This window comes from Antedon mediterranea, chromosome 5, assembly GCF_964355755.1.
Source record: "Antedon mediterranea chromosome 5, ecAntMedi1.1, whole genome shotgun sequence".
Taxonomy (NCBI): Eukaryota; Metazoa; Echinodermata; class Crinoidea; order Comatulida; family Antedonidae; genus Antedon; species Antedon mediterranea.
This window is the reverse complement of record NC_092674.1, coordinates 7,993,835-8,016,605: the sequence shown is the minus strand read 5'-3', so window position 1 is coordinate 8,016,605 and position 22,771 is coordinate 7,993,835. Positions and strand designations below refer to the sequence as shown.

Here is a 22,771-nt window from a genome sequence, read left to right as displayed (position 1 = left end):
ACTTAACTAAACAGGTTTTTGCAAATTTGATTGGCATCTTATTATATGATTCTGCAATAATATTAAGTAGGCCTAATGATAATAACACTATAAAGTACTATAAAGTATTTATTAAATTGTTTTTCACTCTTAATTTCACTATTTTAAGTGATATAGAGAAAAGGTGATGACTATAAATAATTAACATTATCATAGTATAACATAGGCCTAATTATGATAACTAATATGATTCATGCCTGTTTTACATTGGTTTCCTCCAAAACCATTGATGCATGTACAACCAACTGGATCAGGTGGACATAAAAGAGCTCCTTTGCAATTTCCCCTAGAAGAGGAACACACAGAGTCACATTTACGACCCCATTTGTTATTTCCACAACCTATTGCAAATAAAATACATAAAACTATATTCAATAATAATGTATGTTATGTTTTTGTTATAATATGTAATTTAGCAATAGTTTATAATTACCGTGTTCACAAGCATCACCGTCGAATCCTGCAGGGCAAATACAGACACCCGTCTTATCATCACAAATTCCACCATTATAACATACAGGACAGTTTTCCTCGCAATCTGGAGGATTCCATTTTGGCGAAGGACAAGCTTGAATAACAAAATAAAGAACAATTAACAGAAATCGTGACGATATCTTTGCCCTGTTCATATATATATATATATATATATATATATATATATATAAATCATACTGTAAATTATAGAAACAGTGCTCGACGCGATTATGAGATCATGTTCCGAATATGAGCACTGTTTCTATAATTTACAGTATGATTTATATATAATTTACACAGTGCTACGCAACATCATTGATTTATATATATATATATATATATATATATATATATATATATATATATATATATATATATCCAGATCTTGTTGGCCGATTGCTACGTTCTGAAGAACTCAAATGGCCGATTGCTACGTTCTGAAGAACTCAAATGGCCGATTGCTACGAATTCAAGACTTTTTGGCCGTTTGCTACTGTCATTTTGCTACGTTGGCTATGGACGTTTGCTACGTTGGAGTTTTCATTGCCCATGTGACGTCACTTCCGTTATTTCTTCTTCAAAAATTGAAAGGAAATGTGATGTGCGATGAAATTATGATTTGCCATTTGCCACGGATTTCAGGCTTTCCAACAACTTTATTTATTTATAAAAAATAATTAATGTACGTAATTTTGTGTATTTTGTACCAAACATAGGCTAGGAGCCTAGGCAGGTAGGGTTTTTACCCATATCGGGGCTTTGTTGTTAGACTCGAAGTCTTTTCAAATCAAATAAATCATTTGATTATATAGCCCTAGGTAGGCCCTAGGCTAGGCCCTACTAGGCCTATAGGGCTCATCATATAGTCAAGCCTAGCCTAGGCCTATAGGCCTAGTAGTAGTAGGCTACTAGCTAGGCCTAGCTTAATAGAGGACCTAGGCTTAGGCCTAACCTACTAGGCCTGTAGCCCACATAGGTAGGTAGGCCCTAGCTAGGCAGGGCCTGTCTGTAGGCTATACAGGACTAGGCCTAGCCTAGGTAGGCCTTAAGCAAGGCTTTTTTATGCTGTATGTGTTTTACACTACAGTACCTTTTAGTAATAACTAATACCTGTGTTTAATTTTATTTCTAAATGTGTTATGCAAATTGTTAAATAATTATTTTATTTCTTTTAGGTTGTGATATTATAATATATTAATATAAAAAGATGTGAAAGTTTTAAAGCCCATCCTAAAAGTTAGTTGAGAATAATAACCAACTAATAATGTTGGTGGAAGAACATTAATTGTCTTGTCTGGAATCAATGAAGATGATGTAGCTGACGCTGTCCAGAAATACTAATAATAAAAGATGATGATGAGAATACAAAATACAGTAATAAATAGCAAATGATAGTAGTAGGCCTGTGTTTAACTTGAAAAAAGGTGTCAAAATCATTAATAAAAACTAATTAATAAAGGTAAATCAGCAAATGTGTTTACTTTACTGTAGTTTTGTATTTTTCTCAATAAATTAGTGACGTACAAAGCTAAGTGTGGGGTGGGTTACTATTTCCAAGTACCTAGATTAAGTTTAGTAAGCTTCTACAGTAATCTACACCAAGTAAGTTTGTATGACAAAATGTTATCAAGTACATGCAAACATGATGTTATATTTCTTTTTAAACAGATGAATAGAGATTATAATTGAATACATTGACTATACAAGATTGTTTTTTTAACTTGTTTTTGGTCGAAAATAAATAGAAAATAACATTGGAGCATGTTAATAACATGTAGTTGATAACATTTTATATAATAAAAACCATATGTTGACAGACACTAATAGACCTACGCTGTGGACAACACTGATGCAGTGTTATACAACTTTGGATGTTACAAGAATTATGGACAAGAAAATCAACAACTCCATCCATAAACATCATCATGTGCTAGGGTTCTCATAATTCATTTTAAATTCATGTTTAATGTAGTAAACCTCATAATTATGGCAGTCAGGATCAAGTCCAGAAGTGCAAAAGCACTTGTCATGACTTGACCCTTTTCAGCAAAACAAAAGGTTTCAGTTTAAAGTAAATCAGAAATAAGGTTTAACAAGTATATATAACCAGTTTAAAAAAACCAATCACATTGACTTAAAGATGTACTGTCTTCCAAAAACATGAACACTGAAGATTAATAAAATTAATGCAAGTCATTTAACTTTAGGATGATGAGCTTTTTAAATAGTGGCCCAGTGTGAGCAAAATAAGGAGAGAATAGTAATAAATGGAATGACTAGAACCCCACTGCAGCCTTCATCTGTAGCTGTATGTATTAGATAAAAGCAGGTGCACACAGAATTGAAGACAACTTTTATAACTTTATTTCATCTTTGATTTAATTTAATGACAAATTAAAATAAAACTTACAAAATACTAAAAAACAAACTGTAAGGGAAGAGCTTAAATTAATTCAAAATAATTATTTCTTATAAAAGGTAACACATTTAATAGTTTAACCTGGAAAGGCTAAAGAATTAAGGCCTATGTAAGCATCTATGTAACGTTTGTTAAAAAATGTCATTGAATACAAGTCCTGGCCAATCATTCATGCAACCAAACACTATGGAGCTGCTGCTGTATAATGTTGATGAGTTTCAAATGAATAGGTGAATACATTTAGACTTCTACTTCAGTATGCTCATTCTATGAAAATGCTCCTTCAATGACAGTCCAAACAGCAACACACTGTGGGTAGAAGAATATTGCAGGATTTAACCAGGTTTCACAATAAGCATGTTAAGTGTTCATTTAATTGACTGCAAACATTAAAATTGTATCAATAATACTACTAAAAGTACAGTTGTTTAACAATAGTTACTTTTGGTTTTTGCATTTGGGTGTATAATTAAATTGGTAATTGTTTTTTTCTAAGAAATTAGTTAAGTGTCCTGTATTGTTTTATTGTCTAATAAATGATTTTTCAAACAGTTGTATTGGTAGATTTGTCTAGTATATATGTTTTATAATAACTGTACCCCTACAGATGTCTAACTACTTAAATGTTCTGTACTGTTGTGTTGTTTACCAGATGATTTCTAAACAATTTATTCTGTTAGATTTGTCTAAAATACAGCTGTACTCTTAATCGTGCTGTATAATAACTGTATCCCCACAGATGTCTAACTTCTTGAATGTCCTGTGTCGTTGTGTTGTCTAATGGATGATTTCTAAACAAATTATTTGTCTAAAATTGTGTGCTATAATAACTGTACCCCTACACACATGTAACTAGTTAAATGTGAAATGTGTATTATTGGGTTGTTCAATAGATTATTTCTCAAATTGTACTGTTAAATTTGTCTAAAATATTTACTCTAAATTGTGCTCTATAATAACTGTAACCTAACTACTTGAATGTCTTGTATTGTTGAGTTGTTCAATAGATGATTTATCAACTAATTATACTTCAGATTTGTCTAAAATATGTACTCTTAATTGTGTGCTATAATAACTGTACCCCTATACATGTCTAACTACTTGAATGTCCTGTATTGTTGGGTTGTTCTATAGATGATTACTCAACCAGTTTTAATGTTAGATTTGTCTAAAATATGTACTCCTAATTGTGTTCTATAATATCTGTACCCCTCCCTACAAATGTGAACTACTAGAATTTCCTGTATTATTGTGCTGTCTATTAGATGATTTCTCAACCAAATTATACTGTTAGATTTGTCTAAAATATGTACTCGAGTCTTAATTGTGCTCTATAATAACTGTACCCCTACACATGTCTAACAACTTGAATGTCCTGTATTATTGGGTTGGTTCATATAGAATTTCTCAACTAATTATACTTCAGATTTGTCTAAAATATTTACTCCTAATTGTGTTCTATAATAACTGTACCATGTATAATTGTTTTGTCTAAAAGTTCTTAACCAATTATAGTGTTAGATTTGCTGTTTTTTATTTTGCTCTAAACAACTAACTAAATTAAACTGCATTCCTCTCTTTAATTTTGTTGTAAGAACTAACAAAACTAAACTGAATTCCTTTGTTTAACTTTGTCCTTAAGCAACTAACTAAACTGAACTGCATTGCTGTGTTTAAATTTATCCTACAACCAATAGATCAAACTACAATGTACTCTTAATTGTGTTCTATAATAACTGTACCCCTACACATGTCTAACTACTTGAATGCTCTGTATTATTGTGTTGTCTAATAGATAATTTCTTAACCAATTATTCTGTTAAATATGTTTAAAATATGTACTCCCAAATGGGTTCTATAAGAACTCTACCCCTACACATGTTTAACTACTTGAATGTGCTGTAATATTGTGTTGTCTAATAGATTAGATAGATAGATTTCTCAACCAATTATTCTGTTAGATTTGTCTCAAATATTTACTCTTAATTGTGTCCTATAACCTGAACTGCTGTGTTTAATTTTGTCCTACAACCAATTAAACTAAACTGAATTGCTCTGTTTAATTTTGTTCTACAACCAACTTAAATAAACTTCTCTATTTAATTTTGTCTTACAACCAACTAAACTAAACTGAATTGCTATGTTTAATTGTGTCTTACAACCAACTAAACTAAACTGAATTGCACAAGTCTAAATATATGAATGTTCTGTATTATTGTGTTGTCTACTAGATAATTTCTTAACCAATTATACTTTTAGATTTGTCTAAAATATGTACCCTTAATGATGTTCTATAATAACTGTACCCCTACACATGTCTAAATATTTGAATGTTCTGTATTGTGTTGTTGTCTACTAGATAATTTCCCAACCAATTATACTTTTAAATTTGTCTAAAATATATTATCTTAATTGTTGTCTACAATAACTGTACCCCTACATATGTCTAAATATTTGAATGCTCTGTATTATTGTTTTGGCTAATAGATGAATTGCTGTGTTTAATTGTGTCCTACAACCAACTAATCTAAACTGAATTGCTATGTTTAATTTTGTTCTACAACAAACTAGACTAAACTGAACTGCTATGTTTAATTGTGTCCTACAACCAACTAAACTAAACTGAATTGCTCTGTTTAATTGTGTCCTACAACCAACTAAACTAAACTGAATTGCTATGTTTAATTGTGCCCTACAACCAACTAAACTAAACTGAAATGCTCTGTTTAATTGTGTCCTACAACCAACTAAACTAAACTGAAATGCTCTGTTTAATTGTGTCCTACAACCAACTAAACTAAACTGAATTGCTGTGTTTAATTGTGTCCTACAACCAACTAAACTGAACTGAATTGCTCTGTTTCATTTTGTTCTACAAACAACTAAACTGAACTGAGCTGAACTGCTCTGTTTAATTGTGTCCTACAACCAACTAAACTAAACTGAAATGCTCTGTTTAATTGTGTCCTACAACCAACTAAACTAAACTGAATTGCTGTGTTTAATTGTGTCCTACAACCAACTAAACTAAACTGAATTGCTCTGTTTCATTTTGTTCTACAAACAACTAAACTGAACTGAGCTGAACTGCTGTGTTTTATTGTGTCCTACAACCAACTAAACTAAACTGAATTGCTCTGTTTAATTGTGTCCTACAACCAACTAAACTAAACTGAATTGCTCTGTTTTATTGTGTCCTAAAACCAACTAAACTAAACTGAATTGCTCTGTTTAATTGTGTCCTACAACCAACTAAACTAAACTGAACTGCTCTGTTTAATTGTGTCCTAAAACCAACTAAACTAAACTGAATTGCTCTGTTTAATTGTGTCCTACAACCAACTAAACTAAACTGAATTGCTCTGTTTAATTGTGTCCTACAACCAACTAAACTAACCTGAATTGCTCTGTTTAATTGTGTCCTACAACCAACTAAACTAAACTGAATTGCTCTGTTTAATTGTGCCCTACAACCAACTAAACTAAACTGAATTGCTCTGTTTAATTGTGTCCTACAACCAACTAAACTAAACTGAATTGCTCTGTTTAATTGTGTCCTACAACCAACTAAACTAAACTGAATTGCTCTGTTTAATTGTGTCCTACAACCAACTAAACTAAACTGAATTGCTCTGTTTAATTGTGCCCTACAACCAACTAAACTAAACTGAATTGCTCTGTTTAATTGTGCCCTACAACCAACTAAACTAAACTGAATTGCTATGTTTAATTGTGTCTTACAACCAACTAAACTAAACTGAATTACTCTGTTTAATTGTGTCCTAAAACCAACTAAACTAAACTGAATTGCTATGTTTAATTGTGTCCTAAAACCAACTAAACTACACTGAATTGCTATGTTTAATTGTGTCCTAAAACCAACTAAACTAAACTGAATTGCTATATTTAATTGTGTCTTACAACCAACTAAACTAAACAGAATTACTCTGTTTAATTGTTTCCTACAGCCAACTAAGCTAAATTAGAATTGCTGTGTTTAATGTTGTTCTACAACCAAATAAAATAAACTGAATTACTCTGTTAAATTCTGTCCTACAACCAACTAAACTAAACTGAATTTCTCTGTTTATTTTGTTCTAAACTAAACTGAACTGCTGTGTTTAATTGTGTCCTAAAACCAACTAAACTAAATTTCTCTGTTTAATTACTAAACTAAACTGTGCTGCTGTGTTAAATTGTGTTCTACAACCAACTAAACTAAACTAAGCTACTGTGTTTAATTTTGTCCTACAACCAACTAAACTAAACTGAATTGCTCTGTTTAATTTTGTTCTACAACCAACTAAACTAAACTGCTGTGATTGTGTCCTACAACCAACTAAACTAAACTGAACTGCTGTGATTGCGTCCTACAACCAAAAATGTCTCAACCAATTATAATGTTAGATTTTTCTAAAATATGTAATCCTAATTGTGTTCTATAATAACTATTACCCCTACACATGTCTAACTACTTGAATGTCCTGTATTATTATTCTGTTAGATTTGTCTAAAATATGTACTCTTAATTGTGTTCTATAATAACTGTACCCCTACACATGTCTAACTACTTGAATGTCCTCTATTATTGGGTTGTTTAATGGATGATTTTTCAACCAATTATACTTTTAGATTTGTCTAAAATATGTACTCTTAATTGTGTTCTATAATAACTGTACCCCTAGACCTATCTAAGTACTTGATTGTCCTGTATTTTTTAGTTGTTCTACAGATGATTTCTCAACCAATTATACTGTTAGATGTGCTGTGTTTTATTTTGCCCTAAACAACTAACTAAATTGAACTGCATTCCTCTGTTTAATTTTGTCGTAAGTAATTAACTAAACTGAATTCCTTGTTTAACTTTGTCCTTAAGCAACTAACTAAACTGAACTGCATTGCTGTGTTTAAATTTCTCATACAACCAACTAAACTGAACTGCATTGCTGTGTTTAAATTTCTCATACAACCAACTAAACTGAACTGCATTGCTGTGTTTAAATTTCTCATACAACCAACTAAACTGAACTGCATTGCTGTGTTTAAGTTTCTCATACAACCAACTAAACTGAACTGCATTCCTATGTTTAATTTTGCCCTTAACAACTAACTAACCTGAACTGCATTGCTGTGTTTAAATTTCTCATACAACCAACTAAACTGAACTGCATTCCTGTGTTTAATTTTGCCCTTAACAACTAACTAAACTGAACTGCATTGCTGTGTTTAAATTTCTCATACAACCAACTAAACTGAACTGCATTCCTATGTTTAATTTTGCCATTAACAACTAACTAAACTGAACTGCATTGCTGTGTTTAAATTTCTCATACAACCAACTAAACTGAACTGCATTCCTATGTTTAATTTTGCCCTTAACAACTAACTTAATTGAACTGCATTGCTGTGTTTAAATTTCTCATACAACCAACTAAACTGAACTGCATTCCTATGTTTAATTTTGCCCTTAACAACTAACTAAACTGAACTGCATTGCTGTGTTTAAATTTTTCATACAACCAACTAAACTGAACTGCATTCCTGTGTTTAATTTTGCCCTAAACAACTAACTAAACTGAACTGCATTGCTGTGTTTAAATTTCTCATACAACCAACTAAACTGAACTGCATTCCTGTGTTTAATTTTACCCTAAACAACTAACTAAACTGAACTGCATTGCTGTGTTTAAATTTCTCATACAACCAACTAAACGGAACTGCATTCCTATGTTTAATTTTGCCCTTAACAACCAACTAAACTAAACTGAAATGCTGTGTTTAATTGTGTCCTACAACCAACTAAACTAAACTGAATTGCTGTGTTTAATTGTGTCCTACAACCAACTAAACTAAACTGAATTGCTCTGTTTCATTTTGTTCTACAAACAACTAAACTGAACTGAGCTGAATTGCTGTGTTTAATTGTGTCCTACAACCAACTAAACTAAACTGAACTGCTCTGTTTAATTGTGTCCTACAACCAACTAAACTAAACTGAATTGCTCTGTTTCATTTTGTTCTACAAACAACTAAACTGAACTGAGCTGAACTGCTCTGTTTAATTGTGTCCTACAACCAACTAAACTAAACTGAACTGCTCTGTTTAATTGTGTCCTACAACCAACTAAACTAAACTGAATTGCTATGTTTTATTGTGTCCTTAAACCAACTAAACTAAACTGAATTGCTCTGTTTAATTGTGTCCTACAACCAACTAAACTAAACTGAATTGCTCTGTTTAATTGTGTCCTACAACCAACTAAACTAAACTGAACTGCTCTGTTTTATTGTGTCCTAAAACCAACTAAACTAAACTGAATTGCTCTGTTTAATTGTGTCCTACAACCAACTAAACTAAACTGAATTGCTCTGTTTAATTGTGTCCTACAACCAACTAAACTAAACTGAACTGCTCTGTTTAATTGTGTCCTACAACCAACTAAACTAAACTGAATTGCTCTGTTTTATTGTGTCCTAAAACCAACTAAACTAAACTGAATTGCTCTGTTTAATTGTGTCCTACAACCAACTAAACTAAACTGAACTGCTCTGTTTAATTGTGTCCTAAAACCAACTAAACTAAACTGAATTGCTCTGTTTAATTGTGTCCTACAACCAACTAAACTAAACTGAATTGCTCTGTTTAATTGTGTCCTAAAACCAACTAAACTAAACTGAATTGCTCTGTTTAATTGTGTCCTACAACCAACTAAACTAAACTGAATTGCGCTGTTTAATTGTGTCCTACAACCAACTAAACTAAACTGAATTGCTCTGTTTAATTGTGTCCTACAACCAACTAAACTAAACTGAACTGCTATGATTGTGTCCTACAACCAAAAATGTCTCAACCAATTATACTGTTAGATTTTTCTAAAATATGTAATCTTAATTGTGTTCTATAATAACTATTACCCCTACACATGTCTAACTACTTGAATGTCCTGTATTATTATTCTGTTAGATTTGTCTAAAATATGTACTCTTAATTGTGTTCTATAATAACTGTATCCTTACACATGTCTACTTGAATATCCATTTGGTTGTTGAATAGATGATTTCTCAACCAATTATACTGTTAGAGTTGTCAAATATGTACTCCAAAATGGGTTATATAATAACTGTACCCCTACACATGTCTAACTACTTGAATGTCCTGTATTATTGGGTTGTTTAATGGATGATTTTTCAACCAATTATACTTTTAGATTTGTCTAAAATATGTACTCTTAATTGTGTTCTATAATAACTGTACCCCTAGACCTATCTAAGTACTTGAATGTCCTGTATTTTTTAGTTGTTCTACAGATGATTTCTCAACCAATTATACTGTTAGATGTGCTGTGTTTTATTTTGCCCTAAACAACTAACTAAATTGAACTGCATTCCTCTGTTTAATTTTGTCGTAAGTAATTAACTAAACTGAATTCCTTGTTTAACTTTGTCCTAAAGCAACTAACTAAACTGAACTGCATTGCTGTGTTTAAATTTGCCCTAAACAACTAACTAAACTGAACTGCATTGCTGTGTTTAAATTTCTCATACAACCAACTAAAATTAACTGCATTCCTGTTTTTAATTTTGCCCTAAACAACTAACTAACCTGAACTGCATTGCTGTGTTTAAATTTCTTCTACAACCAATTGATAAAAACTACAATTTACTCTTAATTGTGTTCTATAATAATTGTCCCCCCAGACATGTCTAACTACCTGAATGTTCTGTATTATTGAGTTGTTCAATAGATGATTTCTCAACCAATTACACTGTTAGATTTGTTGTTTATTTTGCCCTAAACAACTAACTAAACTGAACTGTATTGCTGTGTTTAAATTTCACCTACAACCAACTAAACTGAACTGCAATCCTGTGTTTAATTTTGCCCTAAACAACTAACTAACCTGAACTGCATTGCTGTGTTTAAATTTCTTCCACAACCAATTGATAAAAACTACAATTTACTCTTAATTGTGTTCTATAATAACTGTACCCCCAGACATGTCTAACTACTTGAATGTCCTGTATTATTGGGTTGTTCAATAGATGATTTTTAAACAAATAGTACTGTTAGATTTGTCTAAAATATGTACTCTTAATTGTGCTCTATAATAACTGTACCCCTACACTTGTCTGACTACTTTAATGTCCTGTATTGTTGAGTTGTTCAATAGATAATTTCTCAATCAATTAGACTTTTAGATTTGTCTAAAATATGTACTCTTAATTGTGCTCTATAATAACTGTACCCCTACACTTGTCTGACTACTTTAATGTCCTGTATTGTTGAGTTGTTCAATAGATAATTTTTCAATCAATTATACTTTTAGATTTGTCTAAAATATGTACTCCTAATTGTGTTCTATAATAACTGTCCCCCTACACATGTCTAACTACTTGAATGTCCTGTATTATTGTGTTGTCCAATAGATGATTTCTCAACCAATTACACTGTTAGATTTGCTGTTTTATTTTGCCCTAAACAACTAACTAAACTGAACTGTATTGCTGTGTTTAAATTTCACCTACAACCAACTAAACTAAACTGCAATCCTGTGTTTAATTTTGCCCTAAACAACTAACTAACCTGAACTGCATTGCTGTGTTTAAATTTCTTCTACAACCAATTGATAAAAACTACAATTTACTCTTAATTGTGTTCTATAATAACTGTCCCCCCAGACATGTCTAACTACTTGAATGTCCTGTATTATTGAGTTGTTCAATAGATGATTTCTCAACCAATTACACTGTTAGATTTGTTGTTTTATTTTGCCTAAACAACTAACTAAACTGAACTGCATTGCTGTGTTTAAATTTATCCTACAACCAATAGATCAAACTACAATGTACTCTTAATTGTGTTCTAAAATAACTGTACCCCTACACATGTCTAACTACTTGAATGTTCTGTATTATTGAGTTGTTCAATAGATGATTTCTCAACCAATTACACTGTTAGATTTGTTGTTTTATTTTGCCTTAAACAACTAACTAAACTGAACTGTATTGCTGTGTTTATATTCCACCTACAATTCCAACTAAACTGAACTGCAATCCTGTGTTTAATTTTGCCCTAAACAACTAACTAAACTGAACTGCATTGCTGTGTTTATATTTCTTCTACAACTAACTAAACTGAACTGCAATCCTGTGTTTAATTTTGCCCTAAACAACTAACTAACCTGAACTGCATTGCTGTGTTTAAATTTCTTCTACAACCAATTGATAAAAACTACAATTTACTCTTAATTGTGTTCTATAATAATTGTCCCCCCAGACATGTCTAACTACCTGAATGTTCTGTATTATTGAGTTGTTCAATAGATGATTTCTCAACCAATTACACTGTTAGATTTGCTGTTTATTTTGCCCTAAACAACTAACTAAACTGAACTGTATTGCTGTGTTTAAATTTCACCTACAACTAACTAACCTGAACTGCATTGCTGTGTTTAAATTTCACCTACAACTAACTAACCTGAACTGCATTGCTGTGTTTAAATTTCTTCTACAACCAATTGATAAAAACTACAATTTACTCTTAATTGTGTTCTATAATAACTGTACCCCTACACATGTCTAACTACTTGAATGTCCTGTATTATTGGGTTGTTCAATAGATGATTTTTCAACAAATAGTACTGTTAGATTTGTCTAAAATATGTACTCTTAATTGTGCTCTATAATAACTGTACCCCTACACATGTCTAACTACTTGAATGTTCTGTATTATTGAGTTCTTCAATAGATGATTTCTCAACCAATTATACTTTCAGATTTTTTTAAAATAATTACTCTTAATTGTGTTCTATAATAACTGTACTCTTAAACATGTCTAACTACTTGAATGGCTATTGGGTTGTTCAATAGATGATTTCTCAACCAATTATAATTTTAGAGTTGTCAAATATATGTACTCCTAAATAGGTTATATAATAACTGTACCCCTACACATGTCTAACTACTTGAATGTCCTGTATTATTGGGTTGTTCAATAGATAAATTGAATTGCTGTGTTTAATTTTGTTCTACAACCAACTAAACTAAACTGAATTGTTGTGTCTACATTTGTCCTACAACAATTAACCAAACTAAACTATGTTCACTTTTGTTTCACAACCAACTAAATTCCATTGCTGTGTTTAAATTTGTCCTACAGTACAATTAACTAAACTATACTAAACTGAATTGATGTTTTTAATTGTTTTCCTATACAGAAAATAACTAAACTGAACTGTATTCCCCTGTTTAAATATGTTCTACAACCAACTAAACTACATTGCTGCTTCTAATTTTTCCCTACAGTAAATAACTAAACTAAACTGTATTCCTTAGTTTAATTTTGTCCTACAACAACTAACTGAACTGTATTGCTGTTTTTAATTTTTCCCTACAGTAATTAACTAAACTGACTGCATTTCTGTGTTTAACTTTAGTCTAGTACAAGAAGATTTAATTTGTTCTACATTAAATACAAGCTATTCTAAAAGGTGTTTTGTGTATGTTGGTGTGTTAGTGTGTTTATGTATGGTTAGTAGATAAATGAAACATTGTTAGTAAATTAAAGCAAAACATTTATAATGAGTTTACTGATTACCTTAATTATTAATAAGCCATTAACTTGTATGTGAAGTGGAGGATGTCTAAAACCACAGCAGTAACTGAAAAAAAAATTGAAAAAGCACATTTTAATAACATTAGAAGTTGTCTAAAAAAAAGTTTTAATTTTGGGTTTGAAATGTAATACTTTACTAACAATTCTCAGATGTGTTACATTACACTTTTCTCGCTTCATTTTTAATTGTAAATGTATTTGCTTTGTATTGGCTTTAGAATTAATTTAAGAAACCTGTTAAATTACATTTCTAGTCATTGACTTGGGTGCTTTGTTGTATTTAATTGGGCTTAAAATTGTTTAATGGTCATCTTGTTTTAACATGAATTAATGTGTATGAAAATAAGACTATTAGTTATATTCAACCATCTCCTTTTTTTTTCTTCCTAAATGTATTATTCATCTTGTTTCCACTTCCACTTCTAGATTATCCTCTTTCTTATCCATTATCACTGTTTAAAAAAAAACCATTATATTCAGTCATTAGTATACAGTACTAATAAAACTAATAACATTTTTAGTGCATTATTCATTTTTATGACCTAAACAGACTGTATTTTTGTGTATCATATATTGTGATTTTAAACAATGTACCCAAACAAGAACAGCTGATGGAGAAGGGAAAGCTAAATTGAATTTGGGCATTTCAAATTAACTACTTTTTTACTGTCTTTTGTAATCGTGTTGTCAACTAATCACATTAGACATTTTGTTTGATAAATGTAATGTAAATTTAATTTCTAATTGTACTGCTACAATTATTACTATTATCTTTTGGTTTAAAGCGTAAAGCAATATTGAGATGACAAATTACCTTTAAAAGACATCAAATTGTGAAGTAAGACTTGTTGAAAGCAACAATACTTGGTACTAATCATAGCAGAGGCTGAAAATATAATTAATAAAAAAAATATGTGAATAAACATTTTTACTTGTAGTACTAGCATTTTTTTTAATTATCATTTTTCCACCTAAATTACCTCTTTATTTTACATTTACTCTATTTCAATACTATATGTTATTAGTTTGACTGGCCTCATTACATTTCCTACCATTGATTTCATCCTTTATTGTAATATAAAATATTAATTTAATTGATTGTTTTAATGTAAGGTATGATTTTAGTCATATATTCAACCATATATTTTCTGCTCCTTCATCTTGTTATTTTCCTCTCTTCTAGACCTTTTTTCCATTTGTACCATCATGTTTTTCACTGAAAAAAAAACTGAATACAGTCAACACCAACAGCATTCAATAGTTACTATTTTAAGAAATCTCTTTTGTTACCACTAGGCCTACTACCATTATTTGCATTGAATTATTATTATTTATTACTTTATTTATAATTTTAAGGAGTAATTGTTATTTTTATGACCTAAAAATAATTGTATTTTCATATGTTGTTAGTAACATTAAAACGTTGATTAAGCGTGGGACTTAAAATACCTGAAGTTAAGTTGAGTTTTGAGTCATCAGAAATTGAATAGGCTAGTTGATTGAATACTCCAAACCGGACACTAAAACTAAAAATTTATTTGCATTATAATATAAGTCATATAGTATTTTTAATTCATGAAAATAGTATTACAAAATTATGTTTAAAATATTTACGATGGATGCTTGATTACTGATTTAATGCGGGGCTTGTTCTAACTAAACTAAACTGCTGTGTTTAATTGTGTCCTACAACAAACTCCTAATTATGTCCTATAATAACTGTACCCCTACACATGTCTAACTACTTGAATGTCCTGTATTATTGGTTTGTTTAATAGATGATTTCTCAACCAATTATACTTTCAGATTGTCTAAATATGTACTCTTAATTGTGTTCTATAATAACTGTACCACTACACATGTCAAAACTACTTGAATGTCCTGTATTATTGGTTTGTTTAATAGATGATTTCTCAACCAATTATACTTTCAGATTGTCTAAATATGTACTCTTAATTGTGTTCTATAATAACTGTAACCCTACACATGTCTAACTAGTTTAATGTTGTGTCAATAAATGATTTCTAAACCAATTTTTTCCTACAATTAACTAAATAAACTGCAATGTTTATGTGTTTATTTTTTCCTACAGTAAATAACTAAACTGAACTGTATTGCTGTGTCTGCATTTGTAATACAACAATTAACCAAACTGTTCATTTTTGTCCAACAACCAACTAAAACTAAACTTCATTCTTCTGTTATTTTTTTTTCCCTATACAGTAAATAACTAAACTCAACTGAACTGCATTCTCCTGTTTAAATTAGTTCTACAACCAACTACTAAACTACATTGCTCCGTTTAATTTTTATATACAGTAAATATAAACTAAACTGAACTGTATTCCTCCGTTTAATTTTAAGCAACTAACTAAGCTTTATTGATGTTGAATTTTTTCCTACAACTAATAAGCCTAGATCAAACTTTTGTTGTGTTTAATTTTGTCCTACAACTACATTGTTATGTTTAATTTTGTCCTACATTAAATACAAGCTATTCTAAAAGGTGTTTTGTGTATGTTGGTGTGTGAGTGTGTTTATGTATGGTTAGTAGATAAATGAAACATTGTTAGTAAATTAAAGCAAAACATTTATAATGAGTTTACTGATTACCTTAATTATTAATAAGCCATTAACTTGTATGTGAAGTGAAGGATGTTTGAAACCACAGCAGTAACTGAAAAATGAAAAAGCACATTTTAATAAACATTAGAAGTTGTCTAAAATAAAAGTTTTAATTTTGTATTTTATTTATATTACATTTCTAACAATTCTGACTGTTACATTACACTTTTCTCACTTCATTTTAATTGTAAATGAATTTGCTTTGTATTGGCTTTAGAATTAATTTAAGACACCTGTTAAATTACATTTCATGGCATTGACTTGGGTGCTTTGTTGTATTTAATTAGGCTTAAAATAGTTTAATGGTCATTTTGTTTTAACATGAATTAATGTGTATGAAAATCCCCATACAGATAAGTATACCATATTTTTCCTGCTCCTTCATCTTGTTATTTTCCTCTCTTCTAGATATATTTTTCTCCATTTGTACCATAATGTGTTTCACTGAAAAAAAAACTGAATACAGTCAACACCAACAGTATTTAATAGTTACTATTTCATAACATCTCTTTTGCTACCATTATTTGGATTGAATTAATGTTTATTTATAGTTTTAAGGAGTAATTGTTATTTTCATATGTTGTTAGTCACATTAAACATAAGTTGAATAAGCTTGGGACTTAAAATACCTGAAGTTAAGTTGATTATTGAGTCATCAGAAATTGAGTAGTTGATTGAATACTCCAAACCGGACACTAAAACTAAAAATTAATTTGCTTTGTAAATCATAATAGGCCTAGTATGTTTAATTCGTGAATGTTAAAAATATTTGGGATGGATGCTTGATTTAATGCAGGGATTGTTCTAAGCTAGCTGTTAATGATGTAGAAGGGAAACCTACAGTACACCTTCTGTAAATGGGCTAGGCCTATGCTAGAAGTCAGATAGGCCCTAACATACATAATGTAGGTAGGGCCTAGAAAACTGTCAAAGCCTTTACTAGAGGTTCTAGCCTAGGCCTAGTCTAGTTTTAGGATGTAGGCTACATCTAGGCCTAGGCAGGCTTCTAGCACTGAGTACTACCTCTAGGCCTAGCCTAGCCTAAGACAGGCTAGGTAGGAGTAGGCTAGGCCTACTAGGCCTAGAGGCTAGGCCTAGGCCTAGTAGGCTTAGGCTTCCAGGCTAAAGCTGTAAATAATAGGCCATGCTTATTTCTAGACATAGGCCTAGTCAGTGCCTATCCTATGCCTAGATTCCAGAAAAGTTAGGTCTAGGCCTACTCTGTTTATGGACTTACAAACCTTTAAACAGACACTAGGGCCTAGGCCTAATGTAAACCGAGGCCTAAGCGGTAAGCCTAATTAGGCCGCCTGGGCCGGGCGCAGCAGCCCCCCGGGCTGCACACAAGGTTTGGCATTTTATGTGCATCATAGACCTAAGGCCTAGGCCCCTAATTTACCTCTCATAGATTACCGCCAGAGAGTCAGATAACAACATTAAATATATAACATTGAACTATAACTATTTAAAAATCTATATTACAACAAAAATAAATAAAAACTTACGGTATACCTGGTTTATCTATAGTTTGCTGTAGGCTGTCGATGCTGTTGGGCCTAGGATGCTGTGGTTCCAGTACAAATGCTTAGGATTTTTAAATTTCGTGACATTTAATCGCCAATTTAATTGTTTTAAAACTATATAAATCAATAAAATCAACGTCTAGTGGATGCAGAATGTTTTAATGATTACACATATTAAAGGAATTTTTGTTTCTAAAATGTTAAACAAAATAAATCGTAATTTAATACAAGACCTGCCACAAGTCCTTAAATTTGAAACGTTTTCCAATTTTAAAATGATAACAAAATTCCGAAAAATTGTAATATATACTTTTAAAATAATCATTTGCTAACTAAATGATGACTAATAATGAAAATAAAGCTTTTCAGTATGTAAATTGCAATTTAATGATAATAAAGATATTTTAATAAGTCATTTTACATTTATAATAAACTTTGAGTGAACGAGACAATTATATTTGAGTTCTAGCGACCACAAAATCTAAAAAAAGTCGGTTTTTATTAAAAATATAAACACGCTTAAATTCAAAAAATCAAAATAGCAGATCGATAGTATGTTAAACATAGACTAACATACCTAAAAATAGTTTGTTTTCGTAAAGTAACCACGTTGTAAAAGCATTTTAAAAATTAAGAAAATACGTAGCAAACGGCCAAAATGAGCAATGTTTTTTTAATATCTCCGAATTTTTTTAGTTTTATAAATCCAAATTTGGCACACATAATCCAACAATATATATGAACACATTGTACAAAAATTACATTTATTGAGTAAATACGTTAAACGCAATGACTATTTGAGTTTTGGTACGTAGCAAAATGACATCCCAATTTTTCGCGAAAAAATTCAATATAGAATTATTTTTTTAAAGTAACTTAAAATTAAGATAAATCGATGAAATTTCGTATACACGTTCTTTATATGATCTTCTATCGTATACAACAAAGAAATTTCAAATCGGATAAGTAACAAAAAAATTAGAAGTTCAAGACGGTTTAGGTTGGTTGTTGTCAAATCAGGCCTATCAAAACTACTACCCGATAAGTAGGCATGATTCAGAAACCAATATTTCAAAAAGTGCGTGATAAGAAAATATAAGCTGATGATAGGGTAAACTCTATTAAATTGTCTTTATAAATGTGGTTATCCGATCAAATTTCGATCATTTTTACAAAAGTTATCGTAATTTAAAAATTTAAATTCTCAAGACGCTTTTGGCCGTTTGCTCCTATCGATGAGCATATACATATAAACATAAAACATATACGTCACAAGTCAAAATGCAAAGTAGCAAAGGCCATTTGAGAAATAGCACTATATATCCATCGTAGCAAAGGCCGTTGAGTTCTATATATATATATATATATATATATATATATATATATATATATATATATATAGGCCTATATATAGGCCTATATATAGGCCTATATATATATATATATAGGCCTAAAACAACTCATTGTATTCTTGCAATTTGATTTTGGAATTAACCCTAATGAAAAGGTGATATATAATGGTGATAATGAACGGCTCTAATGCACGTTCATCTTTCTGTAAATTATTTTTAGAATTTTTGTCACGCGACTTTTTTGAGTGATCTCGTTCGCGCCGTCTATTCTATACCGCGTCTAAAGTTGGAACCTTTTTTTAATGGCCTAGCTTCCCAGCCTAACATTCCTCAATGATTATGATGGCTTCGTTAAAAATAGAGCATTCAATTTATCAACTCATAAACATTCATCTTCTGTATACTATCTCATATGGTTTGACGACTGAATCACTTCAATAACAGAATTATCGTAAAATGAAAGAATTCTTTTTCAGAAAACGAGAGAAAAACAGTGTAGATCAGACCAGGTGTTTTCTAAATTCGACTATTTAGGTTTGTTCATCATGTGTTCTCGCCATTTTTTTTTTCAATTATATTTACAATCTTTATTCTATTTATGTATGCGATCATAATGATCTTGTAACATTAAAAACAATTTATGAGCAATAACTGTTAAACCCTACCTCTTACAATAAGTCTAATGATACCATGGTGATCATCTGGACTACCACCTGTATAACATTCATATACGCCATCATCTTTTCTTCGTATGTTTTCAATCACAGCAGACGTATTACCCCTCAGATTGTGTATTTCCTCACCGTAATTATGTCGCCAACGTAAGTTGTTAAGATCACCACCTTTACTGAGATTGATAGTGACAGACTCTCCAATACCGACCGTTGTCGTTCTGTACTCTATTATAATATTGGCTGTGAAATACCAATAATAGCCTAAATACTAAAAATTGCAATTGAGTGCTGATATCTGTGAAAATGTTTCAAAATATCATGTAGTCTATTCTCATTAAAGCAAGTGTAAACTAATCGTTAAACTAATAAAACGCTTGAAATTGTTTCGAAATATCACTGTGTACGTATGCGATGACAAATAAATACATTTGAATTATTTGTATAGATTTATTTTGGAGTAAATAGATATATTATTATTATTATAAATAGCTGATAATTAGTTACTCACCAGAAGCGGATGTCAAGACAATTGCCGAGTTGGCGACTATTGCATCCTTCTTTGCTTGAAATGAAAATACACCAATCATCTGAGGTCGTTCGACGTTATTATAAACACCAAGAAAAGTCAAATTGGCGTGTAATCGGTATATAATTTTGCTGCTTGTGTAGAACACATTTCCGTCTGGCATATCTTTAACTTTCATATTACCAGTATGATTACCCGAATACTCGGTATCTTTCCAAGTCAGGTTATTTCTACCAGGAATAATCTTGTATAATATTCCAACTGATAGATCTCTGATGTCACTGTCGTTTTGAAGTGCGTATCCTCGAAACCAGGCGCTCCTTTGCGACAATGGGCTACCCGAAAATAATGTTACATCCAATGGATCTTAAATTTTAGGAAATATTTATTTGAGATTATATATGATTAATAATTTAGGCCTATTCTGAGTCGGCTTATGATTATCGTCCACGGTACTGAAAGAGCATAATCTATGATTTGGTTTGAATGTCTACTTCCTTCTGCTATATTATTAAGAGCATCACGTAGTTCTTTTAGGCTTTTAAGTTAATTTGTGACATTAAAGAATATTAACAATCTTTTTTCTGTAAACACTACTGGCATATATCTTTGTATAAATCAATGATAAAATAAGTAATGAAACACTATAATAGGCTATCTAAGCCTTGTGATATTATTTTAACCGTTTAGCTTACCTGTAGATTCTAATGGACAACCAAAAGAGATAATTGCTATAACCAGATGACACACATTTGACATATATTTAACGAAAAACATTTCAATGTTCACCTTCTATGTTCACTTATGACTAAAAAAACCAGTATAGTGTAGCAGTCCTAGACTTTATATAACTGATTTCTTGTATAATCAATCTAACTTTTATATTATTTTACAAGGAATTATTACTCAAATGAAACTGAAAGAAAAATTAACGGTTAAAAGAACACGTTTCGACAATAAACGTTCCTTTTTGTCTTATGAGTCAATGAAACTAAAACATGGTATCGCATGGAAATGTACATATTTATTTATAAACATCTGTGTAGTAGTGACAATTATTTATACATAATTGAACTATAATAACGTAATTGTAAACTTAAATGACTAGTAAGCAAAGGAAACCGTAGAGTACGGTTGCAAATAAGGCCAAACAAAGCATTGTTTCAATACCTTTACCTATATTTAAACTAATTTTAATTGTTAGCAATACCTGGTAGCGTAAGTCGTAATTTTTATTTGAAAGCGGTAATGACATAGCGGCTTGACTAAATTAAACAATTCCTAATACATATTATTGTTTACAAGCGGGATCAGCAAATAAATAAATAGTCTAGTTTGCGTGTTGAGAATAATATAAAAACCAAAGTGTCGATCCGTGTTTTAAAGTATAGTTTTAAAGATGTAGCCTATTGTCCCAAAATAATGAAAAATATAAATCAGACTTTAAATAGGCCCTTTGCAGTTTTAATAAAGCTGTTCACTTCTGTAAAAAAAATAAACGAAAACAAAATTATTTTATTTATAAAAAGACAAAAGAAACGGTTAATTTTAACCAAAAACCATTGTCTGACAGACATTTAAGTATTTCTTGCTTTAAATTACGTTTTTCTATCAGGCAAATAATTTTTTTTTCGATCAAAGTGAAAAACTATTAATTTTATTTTTTTTGACAATTGCTGAATTTGTGCACATGACTACTCCATTTTTCTTTGTTTCAAATAAAAAAACGCCAACTCTTTAAATTCGAGGCTGTAATTTTGTAACTCAGAGTGCTGTTAGACTATAATGTACCCTGTATATAATTTCACTTGGTGGGAGTAAATATTTTATTGTTTGGCATAGGCTTATTTTTAAAATCTGTATAAATAGTATAACCACCCGTATGCCCAGTATCATTCCAAGTCACGTTACCTTTCTCTTCGATTTTCTTGTACATTATTCCAACTGATAAATCTCGAATGTCTTTGTCGCCTCGGAGTATGTATCCAGCAAACCAACTACCACTAGGCGTCGTTAGTGGTGTCGTAGAAAATAATGTTATATCTAATGGATCTGCAAATGGATTGGAAGTGATTCACTTTCAATTATGAACTTTCAAAAAACTTTAGTTAAACCTAAAAGAGACTTAAAACTGAAAAGAGAGGAACAAGAAATGCATTTGATTAAAATTGCCATTCTGAAAGTAGGCTACATTGTTAGTTCACTTTATTTCCATTGTCACTCTTTGTGTCTGATAAAACTGGCTAAACAAATTCGCAAGCTATAGTTTACTCCAACTCTGTATCGTATTTTAATCGTTTAACATACCTGAAGACTCTGTTGGACAACCTAAACTGAGAATTGCTAAAACCAGATAAAGAATATTTGACAAATAGTTTACGGAAAACATGATTTTGAATGAGAAAGTAGAATATAACCCAGAAAGCACTACCATTATAAGTTCTTTATGATGACTACTATCACTATAAATAACCGTTATTTACCTTGTGTCGCTGTGTCTGACAATGGTTACATTGTAGGACTA

At 30.7% G+C, this 22,771-nt stretch overlaps 1 long non-coding RNA gene across 4 annotated transcripts; it reads right to left on the bottom strand.

Moving 5' to 3' along the window:
* Window positions 1-2,953: 2,953 nt before the first annotated feature.
* LOC140049163 (uncharacterized) lies at window positions 2,954-17,917 on the bottom strand. 4 transcript variants are annotated; one of them, XR_011845203.1, is made up of 9 exons: window positions 17,678-17,916; window positions 16,802-16,873; window positions 16,536-16,616; window positions 16,161-16,224; window positions 14,997-15,073; window positions 14,686-14,763; window positions 14,362-14,433; window positions 13,530-13,999; window positions 2,955-3,241 (listed from the first exon to the last, which is right to left on the bottom strand). It is a non-coding gene; the product is annotated as an uncharacterized lncRNA (long non-coding RNA). The 4 variants fall into 4 exon arrangements; XR_011845201.1 differs by having other exon boundaries at window positions 2,954-3,241; window positions 14,362-14,763; XR_011845202.1 differs by having other exon boundaries at window positions 2,954-3,241; window positions 14,362-14,763; window positions 17,685-17,740.
* Between the last annotated feature and the right edge of the window lie 4,854 nt (window positions 17,918-22,771).